Raw genomic sequence first — 12746 nt, forward strand, 5'->3', positions numbered from 1 at the left:
AGCAGAAAAACGTCACTGATAAATCAACGAATCAGGAGTCAATCAGAAAAAAAGGGCGAATCAAAAACGAGAACGCAAATGTAGAAAAGACTGTACAAAGAATGCACGCAAAAATCAATTACTATCAAAACTAATTACCGTGCATTCTGAATAAAGAAAATAATTACTAATGGAAGGACGTCTCAAGGGATACCTGACGTCACGTCTATATGTTGCCTACATACAGCAGTAACAGAGCCCTCTAGAAAATAAACATTTTTGGAATATTTTGCATATAGCCCAAATAATGCTGGCCAACCTAAAGCAAAGGAGTAACCCCCACATCTGGCCGGCGCTGCACACAGTCTGTGTGTGAGCCCTTGTTGAAAGACTTGGAAACCTAGGTAAACACACATCATTAATCTCTTTTAGCAAGCGCTAAAAACTTTTTAAAACTACTACTAAAAACCACATCAAAACATTAGCCACATGGATACAAATTCAGATAACTGCCATTTTATTTTTGAGGATCTTATGTTTTCAGATTCCTTTTCCTTAGCAAAGTGGTTTTTCTGAGCCATTGTATTCCATAAATTATGCGAGTGTATTGAAAATTATCAAAATGCGTAGGAAAGTTCTGTTTAGGCGAAGGGAAGTCAGGTATTAGTTTACCGTTACCCGTCTGCGTGTGTTTGAGCTACCACTTTTCATTATTGCTTTTTTTTTTTTCAGTCCAAATATGAGAAACATCAATACATGGCTTACCAATGGTTCTGAACGGCATGAAGTTGTGAGGCTATCGCCTCCGTCTACGCATTGTCTCTGGAAGCCTTCATGCAACTGATTTCATCTACACGCTTTGTATCATCGCCACTTGCGCGCCCAATGTGAAACAAATGATACGATGTATCAATGCCACACGTGCGCCCAATGTGAAGCAAAGGATACAGTGTATCATCGCTACTCGCATGCCCAATGTGAAATAAAGGATACGAGCGCGCGTCGGTACAAAATGAAGACGTTCTACTGCTGTTTACATTCGATCTTTTACATGGGAGAGATTATGGTGAAATAATGAATAATGAATAATGAAATTTTGCCGCATCGAATTTTGAATACCTAACTTCCCTTTGCCTTAGTGATACACCAAAAACCGGCCAATCAGACTGAACCCACATTGCAGGTAAAAATCTCCTTGCATGCGAGTTACCTCTACCAAGCGTTAATACGGCGGTGGAGCGCACATTTTTTCCGGGAAGTTTGAATTACGGGAAAGGTAAATTTACAGAATTTTTTTAGCAACTTGGTAGCCTCTAGTACACACTTTTTTATATAAGAATATCTTATAAGAATATCAGGGTGAAAATTGGCCAAATCCTAAGAATACCCTAAAGAATACCCTCTAGGGTGAGTTTTAATCAGTCAATAAGAATAAAACTGTCATTTTTCAAAAAATGATAAAACAAGAGTGACACAAATCAATCAACAAGAGAGATATAGTGTACTTTCTTTTGTGTGTATATGTATACCAGAATTACTCACATAAGCTGTCTAGAAAGAGACTTTTTCACTGAAATAAGAACAATACAGTGTCCTTGGACCACTTCTCTTTGTTATCTATATCAATGACCTCCCGGACAACGTCTTCTCATCTATTTTTCTATTTGCCGATGATAGGAAGATAGTCAAAGAGATCAACTCAATCGAGGATTCTTTGACAATCCAACAGGACATCAATGAACTGGAAAATTGGTCGAGAAAATGGCTTTTAAAATTCCATCCAGATAAATGCCACTTACTAACTCTTGGGAAATTCGAGAACATCATCCATGCACACCCATACTCGTTAGATGGAAACCAACTTGAACACGTTTCCCTTGAAAAGGATATAGGTGTGCTGATCGACTCCGATATTACCTTTGAAGAGCACATATCGAAACAGGTCAAGAAAGCAAACTCAATTCTCGGTGTGATCAGAAGAGGCTTCGAGGAATTATGTCCCAGGACACTTTACACACTGTATACCACCTTTGTTCAACCTCATCTGGAATATGCTCAATCTGTATGGTCACCTAGATTGTGTATAGACCAGGCAAAGACTCGCCGTCGCGCCACCTTTTGATAGAAAATGTGTCATATTGATTTTTGGGTGCTCTTATATATAGTATTTATGAAACCAGGTGGTTTACGGGCTAAATTGGTGGCTTTCACAATCAAGGTCATAATATTTGAGAAAAAAGGGAAATCCACCGGGAAGTTTTTGAACCACAATCGATTTGTAAGTGCTCTAAAGTAGGTTGGAAGGGTAGAGTTTTAACTCTGAGTTTTAACATGAGACTTAAGACTTAGGACCTTAGGATCTCAGGATCCAAAAGTTCAAAAATAGTCCAATAAGACTCAGAATATAGCCTGGAAGTCTGCCAACCCCTCCCAAATTGAAATATTCGATTAAATTAAAAAGATAGCCAAAAATCGACTTTCTCGCCAGAACTTTAAATCTTGAAAAACGTTAAAATAGCCAAAATTCTCAATATATTATGACCTTGATTGTCTTTGGAAATCAAAAATGCCAAATTCTGCTCTGCTGGGGGTCTAATTTCAAACTTAAGTCATATTTCCCGGTTAAAAATATCCCTTTCTTCGGTTTAACAGCCAAAAACTTTTAAAAAATTGAAAATTTTCTCAAATATTGGCATTTTTAGATTTCTGTAAACGGGACCTTATCAAAAAGTGAAATATTTCACCAAAAACTGATTTTGACCTATTGAAAATGCTTCAAAATGGTCGGAAAACGGTAATTTTCAAATTTTTGGGGTTTTCTCCTAATTTTAGACCCCCCGCAGAGCAGAAATCGGCATTTTTAATTTTCGAAGACAATCAAGGTCATAATATTTGAGAAAAAAGGGAAATCCACCGGGAAGTTTTTGAACCACAATCGATTTGTAAGTGCTCTAAAGTAGGTTGGAAGGGTAGAGTTTTAACTCTGAGTTTTAACATGAGACTTAAGACTTAGGACCTTAGGATCTGAGGATCCAAAAGTTCAAAAATAGTCCAATAAGACTCAGAATATAGCCTGGAAGTCTACCAACCCCTCCCAAATTGAAATATTCGATTAAATTAAAAAGATAGCCAAAAATCGACTTTCTCGCCAGAACTTTAAATCTTGAAAAACGTTAAAATAGCCAAAATTCTCAATATATTATGACCTTGATTGCAGGTTCTACAGGGGGTCTTTCAGGGGTCGGTAGCACAAAATTTACGATATTTCTAGCCTGGGGTTGGTCACGAAAATATGCCATATCTCGAAAAATATTCTTTCGATTTATTTTTAAATTTGCAAACGAGTAGCTATATAACTAGAAATAATTCATGCAAAATTTCAGAAATTTTAACCCAGTCAGTCATAATTTACAGACCGGAATATTTAATTTTTTGCTTTTTTTTCATGATTTTTCCGAAAAATGGCTAAATCATTTTTTCTTACAGAAAATTTTCTCATTATTTTCTCATTATTTTGATTTTTTTGGGAACCTTTACCCATGAACAACGAATCTGTGCAATTTCATCACAAAAAGCAGAGTAAAAGTGCCATTTTAGGCCCCTTAGGTAGTCTGGAGCTTCAAAGTTGAAAATTCTCTTGCCTAGGGTTGGTGTCTGAAAAATGTTATATCTTGCAAATGACTCATCTGATTGTGTTCTAATTTTACAAAAAGCTAGTCATATAACTAGGAATGATTTCTGAAAAATTTGAAAGAAAAAGTCTATACTAAGAGATATTTTACAGACCAGAATTCTCAAATTTTGAGTTTTTTTAAGATTTTGCCATAACTAGATGGACACTGTTTTCTGATGATAATTCTGGATAATTTAGAAACTTTTTTTCAACAATTCAAGCTTTGGAAAATTTAGCATAAGTCGATACAGGCCTCTCAGCTATATCAAGACTTAGAAGTGCTCTGGTATCGTTAACACTAATGACCAATTTGTTTTGTTTTCTAGTAAAAAAAATGAGTAAAGCAAAGAAAAATGAAAATCTTGAATGTATTTGCCATTATCCTGATAGATCAAGCTACAGTGAAATCAAAACACTATCTGACACAAACATCGAATGCTTGACAAAAGCAAAACAAAAACGTGAAGAACTTGGTGGCACCAATCTTCATCAACATCAAATCAACCAAATTCCTCAAGATTTCGATCTTGAGAAACAGTGGTTTCACTCTCGTCCATGTTACAAATTGTAAGTTTTTTCTTTGATGTAGAAACTTTGTCTAAAGCATAATCATTAATTTCTTGTTAAAGGGTCATCAAAAGTTTTAAAGCGGAAAAATCTAATTGGGATTATTTTTTCTTTTTTTAGGTTCACAGCTATTGTTGGAGATAAGCGTTATTCGACAGAGGGCGATGATCCGTCTCAACCAACACGTAAATCACTTCGATTGTCAAGCCATCCTACAGGACTATCTTCAGGCTCTAGTTTTATATATCCGAATGTTTGTCAATTATGTGGAAGCTATAGGAAACAGCATAGAAAAAAACGTTACACCCCATACAAAATTTTAACTCAAAACACGGCAACAGCTATCAAAAATGCAGCCAAAGACAAGAGACAAGAATTATACCGAGAAATTGCGTATTTAGATATTGTGGCAAGAGAATTTCATGTTCATAATCCATGTTTTAACGATTTGACTCTAGATTATTATCAAGGCAACGTTCAATCTAGCAAAGATGCATCACAGCAACAAGAACATCAAAACCAAGAAGAAACTTCATCGTATTCTAAATCGAATTATGAAGGCGTAAAGCGATATGTTGTTGATTCAATCATTCAGGATAAGAAACCTGCATCAATGAAACTTTTGCATGAAATTTATGCAATAGGAATTGGTTCTTCAATTTATAGAAACAAACTTAAGGCACGTTTAAAAGATGATTTTGGTGATCAGATATGTTTTCTTAGTCAACAAAACAAAACGCTGTGTGAAATTGTAATATCAAGCGAGTATTTTACCGCTGATACCGTCTTAAATTCTGAAGAGCAAACAGTTAAACACGCTGCAAAGATTTTAAGAAGAAGTGTTTTTGAAAAGTTTGAGTCGTTTTCAATGGAAGAGTGGCCACCAGACCCAAACAGATTCAATTCAGTTGAACTTCAACCACCACAAATCGTACAAACGATTTGTTAGATCGCTTTTACAGCCTGCAAGTAGTAATCGTACACCAAACATTGAAAGAATTGTTGATTGTCTGTCACAGGATATTGTTTTTAACGTACTCAACCGTCGGGTGCCACTCAAAAAACATTTCCTACTCGGACTAGGTCTTCACAGTCTAACCGGATCAAGAGATCTTATTGAGATCCTCTCCAAATTCGGAAGCTGTGTCAGCTATAACTATGTTTGCGATGTGGAAACTGCATATGCTGAGGTTGCTCAAGAAAAAGCTAAACTTGGTTTCACACTACCGATCCAACCAATTATCCGTGAAGTAGCAATTTTCTCTCACTTCTGGGTGGATAACTGATTGATGTCCTGATTGATAAGCAGTCTGGTGGAGGTTCTATCAACACGACCCATATGGTTGCTTTTCAGAATCCAAACAAAAATGGAACCAACCGAGCTTATAAAACTTTTGTACCAAGGAAAAAAAGCCGTCAACTTTTTATCGAGGATATCAACATTGATACCTTACCTGTTAACAAAAAACAAGAGCCACCTCTAACACTCACCGAAATATCTGAAATTACAACAAATTCAACTGATTTTAACAACGCCTACCTCATTTGGATTTATTTAAGAAAGATATACTCTGTTGATCAATTGATTCCAATCTTCAAAGGATTTAAACTTGAACATAGAAAAACTAAGAAACCACAACTCAGCAAAACCAGTGAGACGTATCTGACACCATTGAATTCAAAAGTAACCGACTACAAAACCATTCAACGTTATATGAAGTATCTTCAAAGTCTGGCAGAACAAGTCAATATGCCATCTGTCAATATCACTTTGGATGTTGGAGCTGCAATCAACGCCTATTTGGTCATCTGGAATAATCCTGTCTTGTTCAAAAACATCATCATCCATCTCGGAAGTTTCCATTTTCTCAAGGAAAATTTTCAGGTACTTGTTGAATGAAGTCTTCCTTCGTTTTTACTTTTTAATTTTTTTTCGATGGTGGAATCAATTGTCTGTTTGGGTTTCTTATTTTATGGGAAAAGCTACACATAGGCTGATTTTATCCTTTTAATCTTCAGATTATTGGATCACTTGTTGCTGGCTCTGGCTTTGAAGATGCCGTGTTTGAGTCAAATCTATGTACATCTGGAAGCTTGCACGGTGCACTTGCTGGGTCACACTACAATCGAGCATGGTTCATGCAAAGCATATTCTCAGAAGCATTGGAGCATCTCTTCTTGACACGGTTTCTTGTAACCAAAAGACCTGACATTCCCAATGTGCTGGATGAAATCACCATGGAAGAATTGCCTGAAAGCCTTACCATCGATGACAACTTTACAAACAAGTACGACACCTTCCGTGAATCAGCAAGGCAAGGAGATCTTGGTAAAACAGCCCAGTTTTGGTTAATGTATATGGATTTGATGAGATATCAAGTGATGGCACAAACTGCCATTCAAGAAAATGATCTGGAGGTACGTTGTTATTTTGTTGGAAAGAATTCATCCCTATGTATTTCATCATGAATAAACGCAACTATGCCAGGTGGGTTTGATGAGATTTGATGATTAACCCATGATACCTAATCCTTAACACCCAACCAGACTTTTATTTATATTAAGATCGCTCATTTATTGATGTTTCGGTTCTTCGCAATTGCTATTTTTTAGGTATGGTTCGTATTACGTGTCACAAATGGAGAATTTGAAAGCTACAAAACCAGATGAATACAGTGAACTAGTGAAAAATGGTTTATCGATTCAAGCTCAGGAGAGATATCCTTTAACAACTGCATGTGATCAAAGAGGAGAACAAACTATCAACAGAGATGCCAAAACTGCAGGTATCCTGTTCCACATAATAATCGATATAATTGACGAATTATTTCAACTTCTTATATGTATTCAGTTATTCAAGACATTCAGGACACTTTTTAAAGATCATTCCTTGAATTTATTAATTTTAGGTGGAGTCAAAGGCTATTCCAGCAACCATAATAACGTCACCAAATGGTGTTTGAATCGACCAAGTCTAGCTATAATCACCAGAGACCTTTTGGATATGGCTGGTCTCAAGAAAACAAATGCTTACAAGCCGCTTCGTCCAAAAGAAATCAAGAAGTCAGAAGTGCAGGTTTCGCAAGTAATCAACGTTCTCGAAAACGACTATTGGAGCCCTTTCAGTATTTTTCTCGAAGATGAAGAAGTATACAATCTAAGCTCTGGTAAGAGATACTAAGGCGATGTGCAGAAGCTGCTCGACATAAAAAATCAAGGGAAGCTTTTGATGGATGTTTTTCTTGAGGAAAGGATTCGATCAAATAAAACACCTTTCCACCATCCAATCACCAAACAAAAGCCAACTCTCTTCAAGCAGCAGCAGGTAAAACGTAAGAAAAAAGACCAAGCAAAGGATGTCATAAGAGTCAATCAAGACATTCTTGGCAAACTTCTACATATTTCAACCAAGCTCCAGAGTCCTATCGACTTTGCCAATGTCTTATCGTTTCCATTATGCCCAGTTCCGCTCAGCCGGGCCTTTCCCGATGGAACAAAAAGGAGTAATTCCAAAAGCCAGCTGATCAAAATCATTCTACCGTCTCTTATACCAAGTTCTGGAGACCGCACATGCGATACATTTATTGTGGATCTAATTGCCCAGTATCGCACCACATCTAAAGGAAAAGCGAAGACATTTGGAGATCTGGTCACTCGATTGGTATCATCTTTACCAAAAGGATATACCAGAGTCGACTTTGTGGCAGATTGTTATCGAAATTTTAGCATCAAGGCAGGTGAGAGAGCTAAACGTGGGGCATCGGAGTCAGAGAAAATCTTGATCAAATCTATCAATACACTACTACCTAGTGATTTGAACGCATTTTATTCGAACGCAGAAAACAAAACTCGTCTTATAAACCTAACTTTCGAACACATGAAGACAAACCCAAAGAAATTTATTGAAATTCTTGAATGTGAAACCATAGTAATGTCTGGTGATGAATATTGTCAAAAAGTTACTCAAGAAAATGTGACAAATGTGGAAAGCTTGGTATCAAATCAAGAGGAAGCGGATACTAAAGTTGTATTACACGCCTTGGATGCCTTGAAGAATGATGGAAATGTTTGCATTCGCTCGCCCTCAGGAGATACTGATATTTTGGTAATTGCTATTGCATTGTTGAATCAAAATCCTCGCATTTTGTTCGACACAGGAAATGGGGACAACAGGAAGAAAGTTTTGCTTGATTCCTTCACTCTGACGAGAAGACAACAGAATGCATTAATTGGGTTTCATTCTTTTACCGGAAATGATCATGTCTCTGCTTTTTTTCGTAAAAGTAAACAAATATGCTGGGATAAGATGGTTGAAGAGGAGAATGACTGGATTGAAATGTTTGCAAACCTAGGAGAAACATGGACACTCTCTCAGAGTCAAAAGGATGACTTCGAAAAATTTGTTTGCCATCTGTATTCTCCGAAAAAGTCGAATGTTAATCAAGCAAGATTTAAAATTTTTGAGAAAAAGCATCTTATATCAAAGCAAGTAGCTGACCTCTCTCTGATACCACCTTGTCGACGGACCTTAATGCTACATCTCGAGAGAGCCAATTATGTTGCAAAGATTTGGAAGTCTACTGGTATAGTTATGGTTGATCTACCAAGCCCCGCTCAACATGGATGGACTGAAGATTGGGACATCCTATGGACTGATGAAATGTTCCTTGAAAGCATGACTGATTACGTGGTTTCAAACGAAGATGATGACGAGGATGATTTTGAGGACGATATCGAAGGCGATGTTTTTTTATGAATCAGATGAAGATGGTGCGAACGATAGCAGTGATGATGAGGAAAATAATGAATAGAACTTATATTGACCATAAAAACTTTACATTAGATTTTGATTATTTTTAAACAGTTTTTAATTATAAATTCGTTTGTCTTGAACTTGAAACTTAAATTTGAAAATCTAAAAGTAAGACCTCAGAATCAAAGGAATCAACCATTCTATAAGCCCGAAGAGAATTAATTTTTATCAAAACTCTTCAACACTTTATGGTCTTATAAGTTGACTTTCCAAAGCTTGAATAGTTGAACAAAAGCCTCCAAATTATCATGAGAACAGTGTCCATCTAGTTATGGCAAAATCTTAAAAAAACTCAAAATTTGAGTATTCTGGTCTGTAAAATATCTCTTAGTATAGACTTTTTCTTTCAAATTTTTCAGAAATCATTCCTAGTTATATGACTAGCTTTTTGTAAAATTTGAACACAATCAGATGAGTCATTTGCAAGAATATAACATTTTCAGACACCAACCCTAGGCAAGAAAATTTTCAACTTTGAAGCTCCAGACTACCTAAGGGGCCTAAAATGGCACTTTTACTCTGCTTTTTGTGATGAAATTGCACAGATTTGTTGTTCATGGGTAAAGGTTCCCAAAAAAATCAAAATAATGAGAAAATAATGAGAAAATTTTCTGTAAGAAAAAAAGATTTAGCCATTTTTCGGAAAAAATCATGAAAAAAAGCAAAAAATTGAATATTCCGGTCTGTAAATTATGACTGACTGGGTTAAAATTTCTGAAATTTTGCATGAATCATTTCTAGTTATATAGCTACTCGTTTGCAAATTTAAAAATAAATCTAAAGAATGGTTTTTGAGATATGGCATATTTTCGTGACCAACCCCGGGCTAGAAATATCGTAAATTTTGTGCTACCGACCCCTGAAAGACCCCCTGTAAAACCTGAAAGTCACCGATTTAGCCCGTAAACCACCTGGTTCCATAAATACTATATATAAGAGCACCCAAAAATCAATATGACACATTTTCTATCAAAAGGTGGCGCGACGGTGAGTCATTGCCTGGTCTAGTAAGCACATCAACCTACTTGAAGGGGTTTAAAGGCGTGCAGCAAGAATGGTACGTCGTCTACGAAAAGTGGACTTACCATCTCTTGAATTTAGGAGACAATTTGGCGAAATGGTTCAAATATACAAACACCTTCACTTCTATGACAAAAATACCCTATCGTAACCATGATTACGAATTGATCCCTAATTTCTCAGATGATGGATTAAGGGGTGTGCAAACAAAATCATTTTATTATAGATGCATATCAGCGTGGAACCAGCTCCCAAAAAATGTTGTTAATGCTAAGTCAATCAAAGCATTTAAAGAAGAACTGACTCAGGCATGGATAAAGCACCCGTTACGTTACGATTCAAGATCACTTTTGTAATCATTATGTAGATAGACCGGTTTAGAGGCCCTAGTGTGCCTTGACTGTAAATCCTTTAATAAATAAATACGTTAAGAATATTTCACCCTCAATTTTGGCAATTTCTTAAGAATACTTGACTCTCAGTCAAAGTACATTGTTCTTATAAAAAAAGTGTGTAGTGGTTACCGTAACTTGGTCTAATATCTACATCTGTTGTCTAATTCTGACACCCTTCTTTAGAGAAAGGAATAATTTGAAAGCTTGAATCACTGATTGAAAAAGGATTATTCATTTCCAGACTGTCTCACGCAATTTTTGAAAAGTTTGATTTCTCACGCATTTTTAAATTTAGAGAAGAATTTCCTTGTTTTTCGATTTTTGGAAAAAAAGTTCCCCTGTATTTCAATTTTTGGAAAATATTTTCTCCGATTTTCCGATTTTTGGAAAAAATGTTCCCTGATTCTCCAACTTTCAGAACAAAATGATGTTTTGGAAAAATTTCCTGATGTTCGATATCGGAAAACCGGAAAAACTAGGTTTTATGAATTCGGATTTTGCTTTGAAATTTTTATCTCACACAAACTGAACATCTCAAGTTGGCAGGTCTGCCGTTACATTACTTTGATTGTTTCTGTTTGGGCCGCAGTCAGGACAGTCTTTCTCTTAGGGCAGGGTTCAGCCAAGCCTAGTGAAAGTTCATTAGTTAGCTCAGTTAAAAATGCTGAGTAGCCAGTTGGGTGTTTAAGATATAAACTGCAATTATTGCTCTTTTCGGCAATTATTACCGAAAACGGAGATTTTTTCAACAATGAAATGCTGAATCAGCAGAAAAATAAAAAAGTAAATAAATGAAAATTGCTGTTTTCGGCAATTATTGACGTTTTCAGAAATAAAAGTTGATTTTAAACTGTGGTATTTGACACCCTTGCGATAAGTAGGCCTACTGTGCCTCGTTTAGTTTTGTTTTCAACTGGTTTTTGTTGAAAATGCATAGCAAAATCGAGTCAAATGTAAACAAATTTACAACGGGGGTTTTGTTATCTCTTTCTGGCTGTGTTTTGGCATCGATGCAGGATCTTTTAGTATATTATTTTAGAACTTTTGATGTTACTGTATTGAGCAACGAAAAACCTTTTTCTCAATGCAATTTTACTATTTTCAAACACCTCTGACATCTTTGCCCTTAAAAGGACAACACATTTTGCTGATTCACAGTCAGGCACATCCTGGCAAATGAACGGGGTATTTTTCACTTGCGACCATTGGCAAATGAACGGGGTCGAAAACAAAAGTGATGTAATAGCACTGAATACCCCACGCAATTGAACCGGGTTGGAAATATTTTGCCTCATTTCAAAGAACTGCATAGATGAAATTTTTTTTCCATGGGTCAATTTTGTCTTCGAAGATTGAAGAAACTTTTAACAAAAAAATAAAGTTCCCAGTTTTCTTCCTTTTTTCCTATTTTCAGTTTGAAGTTCATTTTTATTCATTTTCACGCTTTTACCTGAGACGTCCTATCTCATTTACACTGGGTGACGAATACCCCATGCAAATGCTCACCCCGTTCATTTGCCAGGATGTGCCTGACTGATTCAGCATTTAATCGTTGAAAAAATTGCCGTTTTCGGAAAGAAGCAATAATAGCAGTTTTCGAATTTTTTCAAGCTATTTTCCTAACCTTTTTTTTGACATTTTTAGTCAAAGGACACTAAAATTTGAATATCTTTACAACCAGTCGGAACCACTACATAGAAATGGCAACTATTGCCTTAACGGGAAATATATCCCGAACTGGAAGGTGAAAATAACCCAAAAAGGAAACTGTTTCCAGATTGAAAATTTCATCACTTTTCTGTTTCTCGTTTTGATCAAGAACTTTTATTTCATTGTTCCCGAACGGGAAGTTGAATTTTTGTAAACAAAGCAGATTTTTGTTTATACCGATCGAGAAGAAGTTTCCAAATCGGGAAGTTTTTAATTAGGAATGGGGAAAGTAGAATTAAGAAGTGATTACCCGGTGGATTTCTTTTTTAAAACTACCCGGTGAAAGGTTATTTATTTACCCTCTTTTACAATACCAGCCAGCATCTTTTAATGATTAGCACTTAGTTAATTTGCTAGTTTTGGAACATCTCCATAAAATATGAACAAAGACCTTGCCTGGGTTTACTCACCAAATTTAATTACCCCTCTCTACGAGTGAAATTTATCAAAATACCAAAAAGTCAGCTGAATTTCCGAATTTCAAGTTCTGCACTGCTTTGGTACCATTATGTAATAAACATGCGGTAAGCTTCTTGTGTAGAACAGGCTTTAAGTAAAATTTAGAATCTAGATGGGGTTTTATGAAAGA

The 12746-nt window shown here is 36.0% G+C and overlaps 1 protein-coding gene across 1 annotated transcript in view; it reads right to left on the bottom strand.

The window, feature by feature from the left end:
* LOC136814452 (uncharacterized) overlaps positions 1 to 12746 on the bottom strand; it is a 792139-nt gene that overhangs the window by 525024 nt on the left and 254369 nt on the right. The gene's annotated exons all lie outside the window — the stretch shown is intronic.

The sequence above is a fragment of the Clytia hemisphaerica genome, unplaced genomic scaffold (assembly GCF_902728285.1).
Source record: "Clytia hemisphaerica strain Z4C2 unplaced genomic scaffold, Clytia hemisphaerica genome assembly, whole genome shotgun sequence".
NCBI lineage: Eukaryota > Metazoa > Cnidaria > Hydrozoa > Leptothecata > Clytiidae > Clytia > Clytia hemisphaerica.